General features: G+C 41.6%; 1 protein-coding gene across 10 annotated transcripts in view; it reads left to right on the top strand.

Annotated features, from left to right (window-relative positions):
• MYT1L (myelin transcription factor 1 like) overlaps positions 1-13,584 on the top strand; it is a 746,199-nt gene that overhangs the window by 174,603 nt on the left and 558,012 nt on the right. For all 10 annotated transcript variants that reach the window (XM_075341068.1, XM_075341066.1, XM_075341065.1 and 7 more), the window contains exon 2: positions 2,744-2,916. The gene's annotated coding sequence lies outside the window, so the exon portion shown is untranslated. The remainder of the gene's footprint in view (positions 1-2,743; positions 2,917-13,584) is intronic.

Genomic DNA, 13,584 nt, shown 5'->3' with positions numbered 1-13,584 from the left:
AATCACATTGTAGAACCCTCCGATAATTGATGTAGGTTCTCAAAGATTTAGCAATTCTGAATTTTTTAACAGTGAACAAAAAAAATGTGTTTTGAGTACCAAGAGGTAGAATATGATATATATTTTAAGATCATTTCATTCTTCGCAGATATTACATCTTAAGCAAAATTGTAGCTACAGGTCTTGAGCCAGTTGCAGTTATACAAGGGACCGTAAGGCACAGAACAGACTAATAGTATTATAATCAGCATTGCAATATTGGGATTTTCTAATGAAAGCGATGGAGTAAATACGGACAAAGCTAAAGCCTCTGTTCTCGATCTATTAAAATCCAAAGGTCAATTACTAATCTTCCATGGAAATCCACACACAAAAAAATGAATGACAGTGCTCTGGTGTTTGGACTTTTCAATGTGGGTATATTGACTGAAAAGGAGCATTGACTATAACTAAGTATCAGACATATTGTTGCTTTTAGTGTTCTTTACAGTATTTAATGTTACCTATATAGTGATGAGATACTCGATAGCACTGTACAGACACACAGAGGTATAATTTGAGGGGTTTTCCATGATTCAGCTATAACTTGGTAATCACTCTGTGTCTGCAGATTGCTTAATCCTCACAGCGGGCAATGTGCACACCATCAGGATTCTCCTCTGTTGCCTGTCTGAGCGGACAGTCATGTTATCACAAGTCTGAGAAGTACCGAATAGCAACTTTTCCTGTTCTCATGATATTCATTTGGTAGACGTGGCTGAGAAGATAGTTGGCACATTACCGCGACTATGCAAATCATATAAATGTGGTCATATGGCCAAAAACTCAGGCAGGCAAAAATGTGGAATCTTGACACTGTGCACAGTGCGCATTGTCAGGATTCAGCCATCTGCAGCCACACAGAATGTTTGCAGAATCTTAGCCTGAAAAACCACTTTAAAGTACCAGGACCTAATTTTAATGAAGAGGACTTCCTTTTTGTAATTTAACTTAGTGGTATCCTCAGTGTGGCAGAGAGACCTCTGGGTTTCTCCACATTTGGATCCTACTTTTACCCTCTTCATAGCTCCCCTGAAGAGATTGTTATCATTCAAATCAACCCTTGTCTTCTATGGGGCTAACAATCTCCGACACATACTGGAGCCCATCTCTTACCACAATGATTGTGTATGATGGAGATTCATGCAAATGTAGGGACAGGGGCATAACTACAATACGTGCAGGGGTTGCAATCGCACCCAGGCCCTGAGGGGCCCCAAAAGTTCCTTTGCTCCATATGACAAGACCAATGCTATTAAAGACTTGCAATAATCGGAGGCCCCGTTGCAGGTTTTAACTGTAAGCTAATTCTTGTATTAGGTTGTCTCGGCCACATATGTAAAGTTATCATAGCCTGACACTGCGACTCCAATGATATAACAGCATTATGTATTTATCTGAAAACTGTTATAATGTCTGATAATGTAGTAATGTCTGAATGTCTGAGAAGACTTCATCCTAAAGGTGTCGCTATTGTCCTGGAGCCTGTCATGCAATTCCTGCTGCCCAAATCATAGGCAGCATGAATCAGAGAATGGCTGCACAATTGTACCCAGGCATATTTTTTCTGAAATGGCAAAGTGTTATATAGTTAGAACTTACATGTCAAACTCTGGCCTACCATTTTTGGCCCTCAATGCCAGGTGTCCATTATTCTGTATGGAGGGCTATGTGGTACCCATTATTCTGTATGGGGGGCTATGTGAGGCCCATTATTCTGTATGGAGGGCTATGTGGGGCCCATTATTTTGTATGGAAGGCTATGTGGGGCCCATTATTGTGTATGGAGGACTATGTGGGACCCATTATTCTGTATAGAGGACTATGTGGGGCCCATTATTCTGTATGGAGGGCTATGTGGGGCCCATTATTCTGTATGGAGGACTATGTGGGGCCCATTATTCTGTATGGAGGACTATGCGGGGCCCATTATTCTGTATGGAGGACTATGTGGGGCCCATTATTCTGTATGGAGGACTATGCGGGGCTCATTATTCTGCATGGAGGACTATGTGGGACCCATTATTCTGTATGGAGGGCTATGTAGTGTCTATTATTCTGTATGGAGGACTATGTGGGGCCCCTTATTATTTGTGAAGGACTATGTGGGGCCCATTATTTTATTTCAAGGGTTATGTGGGGCACCTTATTCTGTATGCAAGACTATGTGGGGCACATTTTTCTGTTTTGACGCCCATGACTTGTTTAACCAACAATTTTGACCAAGTTTTTTTACTTTCGCCCTTTGTGTATTTGAGCTTGACATTCCGTAGTTGGAAGATACAGCCAGGGACTACAACAAGAGATGAGACTGGTCCGGCTTGCCCCTGGCGGTGGTTTGGTTCCCTTTAGGCTGCCAATTCCCTATGTTCTGCATTGTATTGTATCCTTTGAACCTCAAAACAAAGAGAAATTGACAAGAAAACTTCTCGATGCCGAATTACATATAGCTCATGGGCTGTTTGCAGACTTACTGCCGGGGGGTGGGGAAAGGGAAGTGACATCAGAAATAATTTCATTTTTGGATCCTGCATTTCTTTAGCTATTCACACATTATATTAGTTTGTGGACATTTTTCAGGGTGACAGACTCCCTTTGAGGACACGTTAGAAATTATGGCAGTAGATGAATGTTGTATGGTCAGGGTCCATGTTTTACACAACTGTGACCTTGGTTTTAAATATCTTTTCTGTCTTTTCTTCAGTTGTGCTATCAAGCTGTGGATACTCGGAGAAATTAAAGACAGATCACAGGGAGATCAAATGAAAAGCCTGAAACATCGCCCGTTAATTTTCACTGCGTGAATCCCCAGCAAGGAATTGCTTCATGAAAAATTGAGATGTCACCAGTAAAGGAACTCTGCAAGAAAATTTTAAGGTAATGCCTCTCACAAGGATCGGGGTAATTGAAATGTTGATGGAGGGTATAGCACCTGAAACTTGAAAATGGCTTCAGTTTAAAAAATATTATTTAATATTACAATCTATTAGAGCAATAATAAACAATATAGTGTTCTACATTTTACCTGGTAGAGGCAAAAAGAAGTATCGGTAACTTTTAGTTTTTGTGAAATTAAATAATGTAAACTCTAACCGTAAAAGCATAATACATTTGTGGTAGAATAAAAACGTCCCTCTTTAGGATATAGACCTACTGGCATGGCGTTGTCAGACTCTGTTCCCACCACAGATTCTGACTGGAATGTTCAGGCATCGGCTGGTTCCGGTTTCACTGCTCTACAGCTCTACAGAGTTAATTCCTGCAGACTGGTGAGAAGGAATTAGTAGCTCAGATGCTAATTGCCACGTGCAGCTGTCTCCTCCCTATTTAAAGCTTTCTTCCAGTATGTACCGATGATAGCTTCAGTATAAGCTCCAGCAACCCAGCCTCAGGTTATCCTGTTTATGGTGATCCGTGCTGCGCTTTTGAGTGGTGTGAGCATTCCTCTTTTGTGCGTTACTTTGTTTCCTTTTTCGTTGCTGCCAGGTACACATATTGTTTCTCCTGTGTGTTTTGAGTACTATGTGTATGAGTTTCTGTACTCCCTTGTCCATGTCATTTTTTGGGGTTTTGTCTTTGTGTTTTCCAGCCTGCCCCAAGGGTGTGAGAGAGGCGGAGTAAGATTAGGGCTCGAAAAGGAGTTAGGGTCACTCTGGGGGCTCGGACCTAGCTACAATCAATCCCACCTCCGAGATAAGGGACAGAGCAGGGTCTCAAGTCTGAGGGTCAGCCTAGGGGCCCCTGGCCTGTCAACACATACCCCATGACATTTTCCTTGTACCATATTTTTTGCTTTATAAGACACACTTTCCCTCCCAAAAATTTGAGAGGAAAATGGGGGGTGCGTCTTATAAAGCAAATATAGCAGTACCTGGGGGTCCTGTCTGTGCGGTGATCAGGTGGCCGGGTGCCTGTGGCTGCGTGCAAGTGGCCGGGTACCTGTTCTTGCGTGCGGTGGCAGCCGGGTACCCGTGGCTGCGTGCGGGCGGCAGTCAGGTGCTGTGTGCGGGCTGCGGCCGGCGGCCGGGTGCTATGTGCAGCCGGCGGCCGGGTGCTGTGTGCAGCCGGCGGCCAGGTGCTGTGTGCGAGCAGCGGCCGGGTGCTGTGTGCGGGTGGCGGCCGGGTGCTGTGTGCGGGCAGTGGTCGGCGGCCGGGTGCTGTGTGCGGGCGGCGGCTGGGTGCTGTGTGTGGGCAGCGGCCGGCAGCCGGGTGCTGTGTGCGGGCGGCAGTCGGGTGCCTGTGCGGGTGGCAGATGGCTGCCGCCTGCATGCAAGCACAGGTACCCGGCCGCTTGCACGCAGGGTGGGCGGGCAGCCTGCTGGCTGCCACTCTGTGCGTGCGGGGCGGGCGGCTGTGCAGCAAGTTACCCAGTTTGTCCGCGGTCCCAGTTTCAAATGATGGCAGCGGGCGCGTGCGCAGATAGAGCTCTTAAATGAGAGCTCCATCTGCGCACACGCTCCCCCGGGAGTCAGCGCATGCGCAGATGGAGCCCTTGGATGAGAGCTTCATCTGCGCAGGCGCCATTATTTGAACCGGGACCGTGGACACTGGGACACTCACTGCACCGGTCTGCTGCATGACTCACCCGCCATCACCGACGCTGCTGTTGTCGCCACCACCACGGGCCCCGCGGCTCCTGCCATCACGGGTCCCCCGGCTCCTGCCACCCCGGATGCCACCTGCCACCACGGACCCCGCTTACACTGACCCGCCATGCCTGCCAGCACAACCTTTGCCTCCTGTGACCCCGCTTCACCACCACTGCTGCCCCCCTCTGGTAAGAGAACACCGGATTATAAGACGGACCCCATTTTTCTTTTTTCTTTTACCTTTTTTTATGTCTAAGTTCAGGGTGCGTCTTATGATCCGGTGCGTCTTAAAAAGCGGAAAAATACGGTAAATCTGCATCATAATCGCTTTTTTTAGCATTTTTGCAGCTATTTTATCTTTCCCATTGAAAAAATTCGGGAAAATGCATCACAAACAAATAAAAAGAATGTTAAAATAAATTATTAAATGAATTTTACGCAGCCTTTTTGTGCCAAAAGAAGCATTTTTGATGCCAAAATTTCAGCTGGAAATCAACACGTGCACATACCATAAAGCTCACGTGGGCTATGAAATAAGAGCAATGTATTATATTATCTTATTGGGTTCGTATTGGTAATATTACCTATTTGTAACATTTGTCATAACAAAAAAAAATGTGTGTACTACTTTTTAAAATTCTTTTATTGATTTTTTTTCTAACTTTTGGTATTATTATATTTCACATCTGAATAAATGCTTTATAAAAACAATTATATGGTGGGTACAGTTGACTTTCCTCAATATACATGTAGGAAATACTCTTTGTCTTTTGTAGAGTTGTTAAAGAGTCTTTATATATTGTTTTGAGTCAAATATTCCCAACGATGTTATAAGAGTTAACTCCCACTCCCATCTGCTATTGTCAATTCCCCGTCACGTCTGAACGTTGACCAACTACTCTATATCTTAAACTTTAATATATATGTGATGGAAGACTGTAGAAATGTTTTATAAATGAGCAATAATTGGATATCGAGTACATAAACCAGTACTTTATCTCCTATTTCTGCCAAATTTCTCTCTTTTTATATATCAACTTTTGCAGCTGTCATCTGACATTGAGTGATTGATATACTGTACAAGCTATTCTCATTTACTCTTTCCCCTCATTTTTCCCTCCACTGTGTCAAAATCAGATACATACTAGAAACCAAAAAACTAAAAATATTGACAATATTCTTAAATTTACATTCTAAATACATTTGCATATCATAGCATTTGTATACCATAACTATGTCATCTAATTTAGATTAACCATTAGCTTTGGCACTTCTTCACAAGAGTATAGCGGGCTTTACACGCTGCGACATCGCCCGAGCGATCTCGTTGGGGTCACGGAATTTGTGACGCACATCCGGTCGCTTTAGCGATGTCTTTGCGTGTGACACCTATGAGCGATTTTGAATCGTCGCAAAAACGTTCAAAATCGCTCATCGGTGACATGGGGGTCCATTCTCAACTATCGCTGCAGATCGGTGTACGAAGTAGTTCGTCGCTCCTGCGGCAGCACGCATCGCTATGTGTGACACCGCAGGAACGAGGAACCTCACCTTACCTGCGGCCGCCGGCAATGAGGAAGGAAGGAGGTGGGCGGGATGTTACGTCCCGCTCATCTACGCCCCTCCGCTTCTATTGGGCGGCGGTTCAGTGACTCAGCTGTGACGTCGCTGTGACGCTGAACAAACCGCCCCCTTAGAAAGCAGGCGGTTCGCCGGTCACAGCGGTGTCGGTAGGCAGGTAAGTAGTGTGACGGGTCCGCGCGATGTTTTGCGCCACGGGCAGCGATTTGCCCGTGTCGCACAACCGATGGGGCGGGTACGCATGCTAGCGATATCGGTCACGATATCGCAGCATGTAAAGCGGCCTTAAGTCTATTTTGTTTCCACAAAAAATCAGACCTTTTTTCCACATAATTATTTTTTTGTTTCTTTTGATTCATATCTTTATGTTTTCATCTGGATTTCACCTATACAAAAAAAGGAGGCTGTCTTAGTATCCCTGTGATGGGGACCTTCTCCCATATCATACAATCAACAGAGCGAGAGATGGCTGTACAATCTAAAGAGTATTTATTCCAAGCAAAGCAAATGGTCCATAACATAATCCACAAAACCGAGGGTAACATTAGTAAAGAAAACACGAATATAGTCCAGTAATGGATAAATGTCCAGGTCTCTCTGAAGAGCCGCACCTTCAACCCAGAGGTTCAATCTTCATCCTTCTCTCTTCAAGTTATCAAACAGACTGCCTCATCCCCCAGGTAAGCAAATCAGTTAGGTGGATAGTAGGCCCCCTCCCCCACACTTAGGGACAGAAGTGTTTCAAAGTGTTATAACCCTGCAGACAATGCAATGTATACACAAGCAATACAAATAATGGACAGTGAACCACACCTAAACATTAACCCACACAAAATGGTACATAACCCACAATATCACACCATCACAGTCCCGTATAAACCAATCGGTGACCAATTCACAAAAGGAGCCAATGGTGGTCCTTTTTCCCTTGCATTATCCTCTTTTATATTACCTTGTATATTTATTATATTTTTCATATTGTTAGTCCAGGGGTTTATTACCCATATCCCTAACTTTAAAAATTAATTAATAAAGTTATATCTTCAGGGTACATTCTTGTTTTTTTGCATACATAAGTCGACACTGGATTAGGATGTGAACATTTGTAAGCGCTATCATGGTTTATGTGTCATGCAAACAGTAAAGGATCCTGAGACCATTCATGGACTTTTCACCTATGGAGAGGGATCACTCACAAAATTTCCTAAGAACACTGCTAGGAATAAAGAATGGGATCTAAATGTCCTCCAAGAAAAACTTGTCCCAACAATCTGAGAGTATTTTGGTGATGAACAATGTTTTTTTCCAGCGAGACCATGTCACAAGGCAAAAATGATAGCTACCGTAAGTGGTTTGGTGACCAAAACATTGAAATGTTGGATCCATGGCCAGGAACATTTTTATGTCTCAATCCCAGTGAGATCCTGTGGTAAATTCTCAAAAAGTCAAACTGAAACTAAGAAATTGTGATAAATTCCAAGCACTGATTAAACCAGAATGGATCATCAGTCAGGATTTGGCCCAGAAGCTGATATCCATTATCTGAGGACAAATTGCTGTAGTTTTGGAAAATTAAGAGTCAACATTGTAAATATTAAGTCAATAAAAGTTTAAAAATTTACAAAATACCAATAATTCTACTTCAGTAACCATAGAAACATTGAAATAAAAGATCTTAAAGCTCTGAAGCAGTAAACTGTAGGAAACCCTACATTTGTGTCAGTCTCAAGACTTTTGGCTATTACTGTCTACAGCATAACGTGAATCTTGTAGGCCCCAATGCAAAATCTCCAATGGGGCCCTCAACTAACATCATTTTTAATTAGTCTTTTCATATGGGGCAAAGGGACCTTTGGGGCCCCCGTTGTCTCCAGGGTCGAGGTGCAATTGGAACCCCTGCATCTGTTCCAGTTATGCCCCTGACTGTCTGTGCTTTTTATGGGGACCATTAGTCACCAAACAAAAATAGATATATAAATACCCAAATAGACTATAATGAATCAATGGGTTGTCCGTAACAAAAAAAGACATCACACAGGCAATAAATATTTATTATCTTGGGAAAAAACCTAAAACGTTTAATAATTTAGTGACCTGGGTTGAGAACTAAATAATACCCCAGTGGGCCCAGGATTTTTGCAGCGGTCCAATATTACCCGTGTCTTCTGCCAAAACGCAATCCCCAACTGGTGCTGACTTGGATAAGGTCTTTGGTGTATTTTTTACAATTGTTTGGTCCCAGAATGTATGATAAAATTAAGAGTAGAGATATGTAGACATGCATATAACTGTAGGCTGTCCTTCAGAATAATATTCTCTGGTTTATCCAAAGTGTCCAAGTCCATTACTGTGAGTTACATTGAATTTTCCTCTTTATTCTGCTTCATTGAAAAGTTCGTAAAAAATAAAGGTCTCTCGGGTGACACAGTAGGAGGAACTATTGAATTTTCCGCATAATACATTATATACTTATTTCTAAGTGCTTCCTTCAAAAAGCTTCTTGACACATGCTAGTGTTTGAGCTGTTATGGCAAGAGCTCTAAACACAAATCAGAGGCAAAAATGTAGTCGACGACCTCAATGGGCCCACGTCTGGGTACTTAATGAACAGTTTACCTTCAAGCTAGCAAAGAAGGATGCAAATTGTCCATACATTTACAGAGTTCATTAAGAATTATGTAAAAAAAGTCTTTGAAAAGTCTCCTCTTGGTGGTAACCACACCTATAGTTTGTCATGGCAACGAGATCCGAAGGTAAAGTCACTTATGACGCTGGGTGACTCATTCACCGAGTCATTGTACAGACACACGCACCATCTTCTCATAGAAGTGGTCTGGTTTTCAGTTTCCAAGCAACGACAGCTGTTCTCCATATACGCTATTAGATAAGACAGGGAGTACATTGGAGGTTGCTGCCGGAGAAGTTCAATAAGGAAAAGAATGAGATAAATATATCCATAGGTAAGGAATATTGGAGTGAGGAAAGATACAGGAATGGAAAGTCACGACCATAGGCTATAAAGGGTTTTTTTACAGGTCCATCCTTCACGGTCCGAGTACAGACGCCAATGTCACCAAATAGAGCGTATTGTCTGGACCAGCTGCTTATCCCATAACTTAAACTCAACAGCCTCATATATGCCAATGAGGCTGATGAGTTTTGGTCAGCAGTAGAGATGTGCGAACCCAACCTGTAAAGTTTGTGGTTTGTACCGAGTACTGGGTGTTCAGGGCTCCAACCCGAACATGGTCTTTTAAAAAAAAGTCCTTCACGAGTATCGGTGATGTTCATATGCTAACTACTCAACTTGAGCATTAGGGTGGTCAGGAGTAGAGATGAGCAAACCTGACCTGTAAAGTTTGTAGTTCGTACTGAACACTGGGTGTCCGAGGCTCCAAACCAAACATGCTCTTTTAAAAAAGTCCTTGCCCGAGTTCAGGTGATGTTCGTATGCTAACCACTCAACTTGAGCATTAGGGTAGTCAGGAGTAGGGATAAACGAACCTGCATGTAAAGTTTGTGGTTCGAATCGAGCACTGGGTTTCCGAGGCTCCAACCCATACATGGTCTTTTAAAAAAAAGTCCTTGCCCAATTTGGGTACTGTTCATATGCTAACCATTCAAATGAGCATTGGGTTGGTCAGGAGTAGGGATGGGCAAACCTGATCTTTAAAGATCAGAGCTCGAACATGAGCTTTTAAAAAAGTCTCTGTCCGAGTTTGGGTGGTGTTCGTATGCTAGCTACTCGATTGAGCATTGGGGTGGTCAGGAGTAGGGATGAGCGAACCTTACCTGTAAATATCGGGGATCAAACCTGAACTCTGTCTTTAAAAAAAAAAGTCTGTGATGAGTTTGGGTGCTGTTCATATGTTAACTACTCCATGAAGGGTGCTTAAGTACACTTGGTGCTTGGCCCAGTGAGAGCTGCTTGCAGTCTCTGGCGCTCCCTGGGGATATAAACAATAATGTTGGATGCTGTGTCTAAAAAAACCCCGACCTTCCTGCCCCTAGAAATACTCTCTTTATGGCTGGCTGTATGTGGGCAAAGAGCCGAACTGCCCAATCAGTGACTTCCATTATACTCGTTACTCGAGTCAAGCCGAATAATTCTGATCCCCATTGACTTATATGGGGTTTCGGGGTCCAGAAATGAGTTCCGGTCAAGTCTAGGTGCAAAAATAAACTTGTAACTAATGTCCGGTTGAAGGCAGCGAACCGAAATTCCACAGGTCCGCTAATCTCAAGTGAGGAGGCCACCATAGGGTCTACACATCCCTAGGAATATGCACTTTATTACATTTTTAGACTTTTATTTAGCAGACTAAGACAGAAATGTCCTTTCTGACCTTTTCTTACCTTTTCTCTTGGCTCAACACATCCTGAAATAAGCTTTGAAAAAAAAAGTCACAGTGCTATGTCGGGACATGTTAATGCTATCTGTGTCTATACATGGCCACGCAAAGGCTGTGATGTGAATCATAACCTGTCAATGGGTGGAATCGACATATCTGTAACTCTTTTTTTATAACATCAAAACATACACTACCAACTACAATTACATATAGGACCCAGCATTTTCATAAAACACTATATTTTCATTAATAAAAAAAAGATGAGCATAAAAACATAAACACTTTATTCATAATGGGTCTACACACAGGACACACTTGAAATGTAAAAATTACTTTTTACACATTTTTATAGTTACTTTTAATTGACAAATAATGCATGTTTCAGCCTGAAATAACCCCTTATTATGTAGTTTTCAGTCTGATCCAAGTTTCAGATTTTCCTTTTTGGGATTATTTCTTACAGTAATATAGGCTGGATGTGAGGTCAATGTGTATACAGGGTGCTACTGTCTTCTCTTGCTTTGCTCCTTGTTTCTAGCCCATTTTTTCTGCCCTATCCGAGTTATTTTCTCCAATCTCCACTGCAGATCTGGGTACTGCCTCCCACCTCTCTCTCCTGCTATCACTAACACTGAGAGAAGAGCGAGGGGGAGCAGAGGGCTGTCAGAAGGGAGCAGGAGCTCTGATAGATTTGTAACTTTTGTTTTTCAAAAACACTCATTATAGATAAAAGACATGCAGATCCTTTAGCATCTAAATATTAAAACATTTTTAATAAAGACTATTTTGAAAGTTCCTGAAAGAGGTATTCGCTTCTCCAAGATCTTATCCGAATAACCTCAATATGTTGTAGTTATAATAATACTAATTTAGCAAATACTTCTAATTAGCAATGTAGTATAGTTCTTCTAATATGGCTATGTCTCTTACCTTATGTGCAGGGCATTGCAGCTAACTAACTGTCACTATATATGGGTGCATGTTACCATGTCTCTTACCTCATGTGCAGGGCATTACAGCTAACTAACTGTCACTATATATGGGTGCATGTTACCATGTCTCTTACCTTATGTGCAGGGCATTGCAGCTAACTAGCTGTCACTATATATGGGTGCATGTTACCATGTCTCTTACCTCATGTGCAGGGCATTACAGCTAACTAACTGTCACTATATATGGGTGGATGTTATGATGGATACGTAAGGTCCTGCAATGCCCTGCATGTGAGGTAAGTGACATAGTGAATCAGAAGAACTATAGTACATTTCTAATTGGAGGTATTTGCTAAATTATTATTATTACACTTACTATATATTGGGATAGGATATTGGAGATGGGAAAAACACTTTAAATTTAAATTTAGTGAGAAATTAAGTTAAAAAATCAATGTGAAAATGTACAAAGCTTTTTAGTTTGTGTGGGCTTAGCCCTGGCACTCTGATTTTCTCCTGCAATCTAAAACACATTGATAGATAATTGGTTTCCTATAAAATTATCTTCTGTTTAACGCTACAGGGACTGATGTGGTGACTATTTCTATGTTATAAGAAAATAAATAAATAAGGCTGATGTTTCAAGACAGTTGTTAATAGGCAAAAACCATTAAGCCACTGAACTACAAGCCTTAAGGGGGCTTTACATGACATCGCTAGCGATGTCGCTGGTGAAAGCATCCGCCCCCGTCGTTTGTGCGTCATGGGCAAATCGCTGCCTGTGGCGCACAATATCGCTAGTACCCATTACACGTACTTACCTTCCTAGCGACGTTGCTGTGGGCGGCGAACAACCTCTTTTCTAAGGGGGAGGTTCATGCGCCAGATGTGTGTCACGAATTCGGTGACCCCAGCGACATGTCGTTAGCAATGTCGTTGCGTGTGAAACGGCCTTTAGAATGCTTAAGAGGAGACTTTGTACAAATTATATACCCCAAGTTTTTTGGGGAGAAGAATGACATCGTCTATGAACCTGCCACTTTTTTTAAAAAAAAAAAAAGTCTATCTGGATGATATATAGCAGGGCTATATTTACGATCCTTGTGTGATGACAAGCTTGTTACGTTCGGAAAAGATGGATGAAATATTATTGATGTTCTAAAATGAAAAGCTCTTCCTCTGCTGATTGAAATGTTTTGTTGTTTAGCAGAACAGGTAGTAATAATGACATGCTTTCCTAACACATTGCATTGCATTAGTGGCCTGTCAGTTATATCATCACTCTCTGAATTATTTATTAGGAGTTTTTTTATAGACAGATTTCTCCAGTCTAACATTGCCATATATATATTTTCCCAATACATCATTGCTTAAGTAGTGTACAATGTATCTTCCTGTGGAAGCGGATAAGTTAATGGACTTTGCCTCGATATAAAAATAAACTCCGGCATTTTAATGAGGGAAATATGCAAGTTTGTAAATTCCAGACTTTCTAGTTAGCACGGTATTTATGTACCGTAGCTTTAAGGACATACTAGACAATAATAAAATGTCCTATTAAATCATCATTATAATTACTATTAGCATTCCGGTTAAATTTAGATAAGGGATCCATGAAATTTTGATATTCCCAGAATTCGTTTTTTATTTGCCTAGAGTGCTTAATATTCTCAAATAGTGAAAGTTATTACATTACATCAGCATATTTATGGGATGATTGGAGGAGCGATTTCTAATAATAAAATTCCGTGTTCTATGACAGGGTATGATTTGTTGCTTGTACTATGAAGGAATTAGTAAGTACCGTATAGACAGTTTTATTAGGTTTTTTTACTCATTTTTTTTTTTTGTTAGCATAAGTCATTTAGATAGCATAAAAAATATATGATTCATTGGATAAATCAATTTCAAGAGAATCAAATTCACTGTGAATTTATCCAAAAATTTGGATTCACCTGTATTTATTTATTTTTTTATTTGCTTTGTGGCATGTAGCAAAATATCAGCCAATATTTTGCTGGATCAATTTTAGGGCAGGGAAGGGGTAAGTGAAATTAATAAATAAATAAATATAATGCTCATTTATCCGTG

Source organism: Anomaloglossus baeobatrachus, chromosome 3 (genome assembly GCF_048569485.1).
Source record: "Anomaloglossus baeobatrachus isolate aAnoBae1 chromosome 3, aAnoBae1.hap1, whole genome shotgun sequence".
Lineage (NCBI taxonomy): Eukaryota > Metazoa > Chordata > Amphibia > Anura > Aromobatidae > Anomaloglossus > Anomaloglossus baeobatrachus.
The sequence above is the reverse complement of the archived record's forward strand: the minus strand, read 5'-3'. Positions and strand labels throughout refer to the sequence as shown.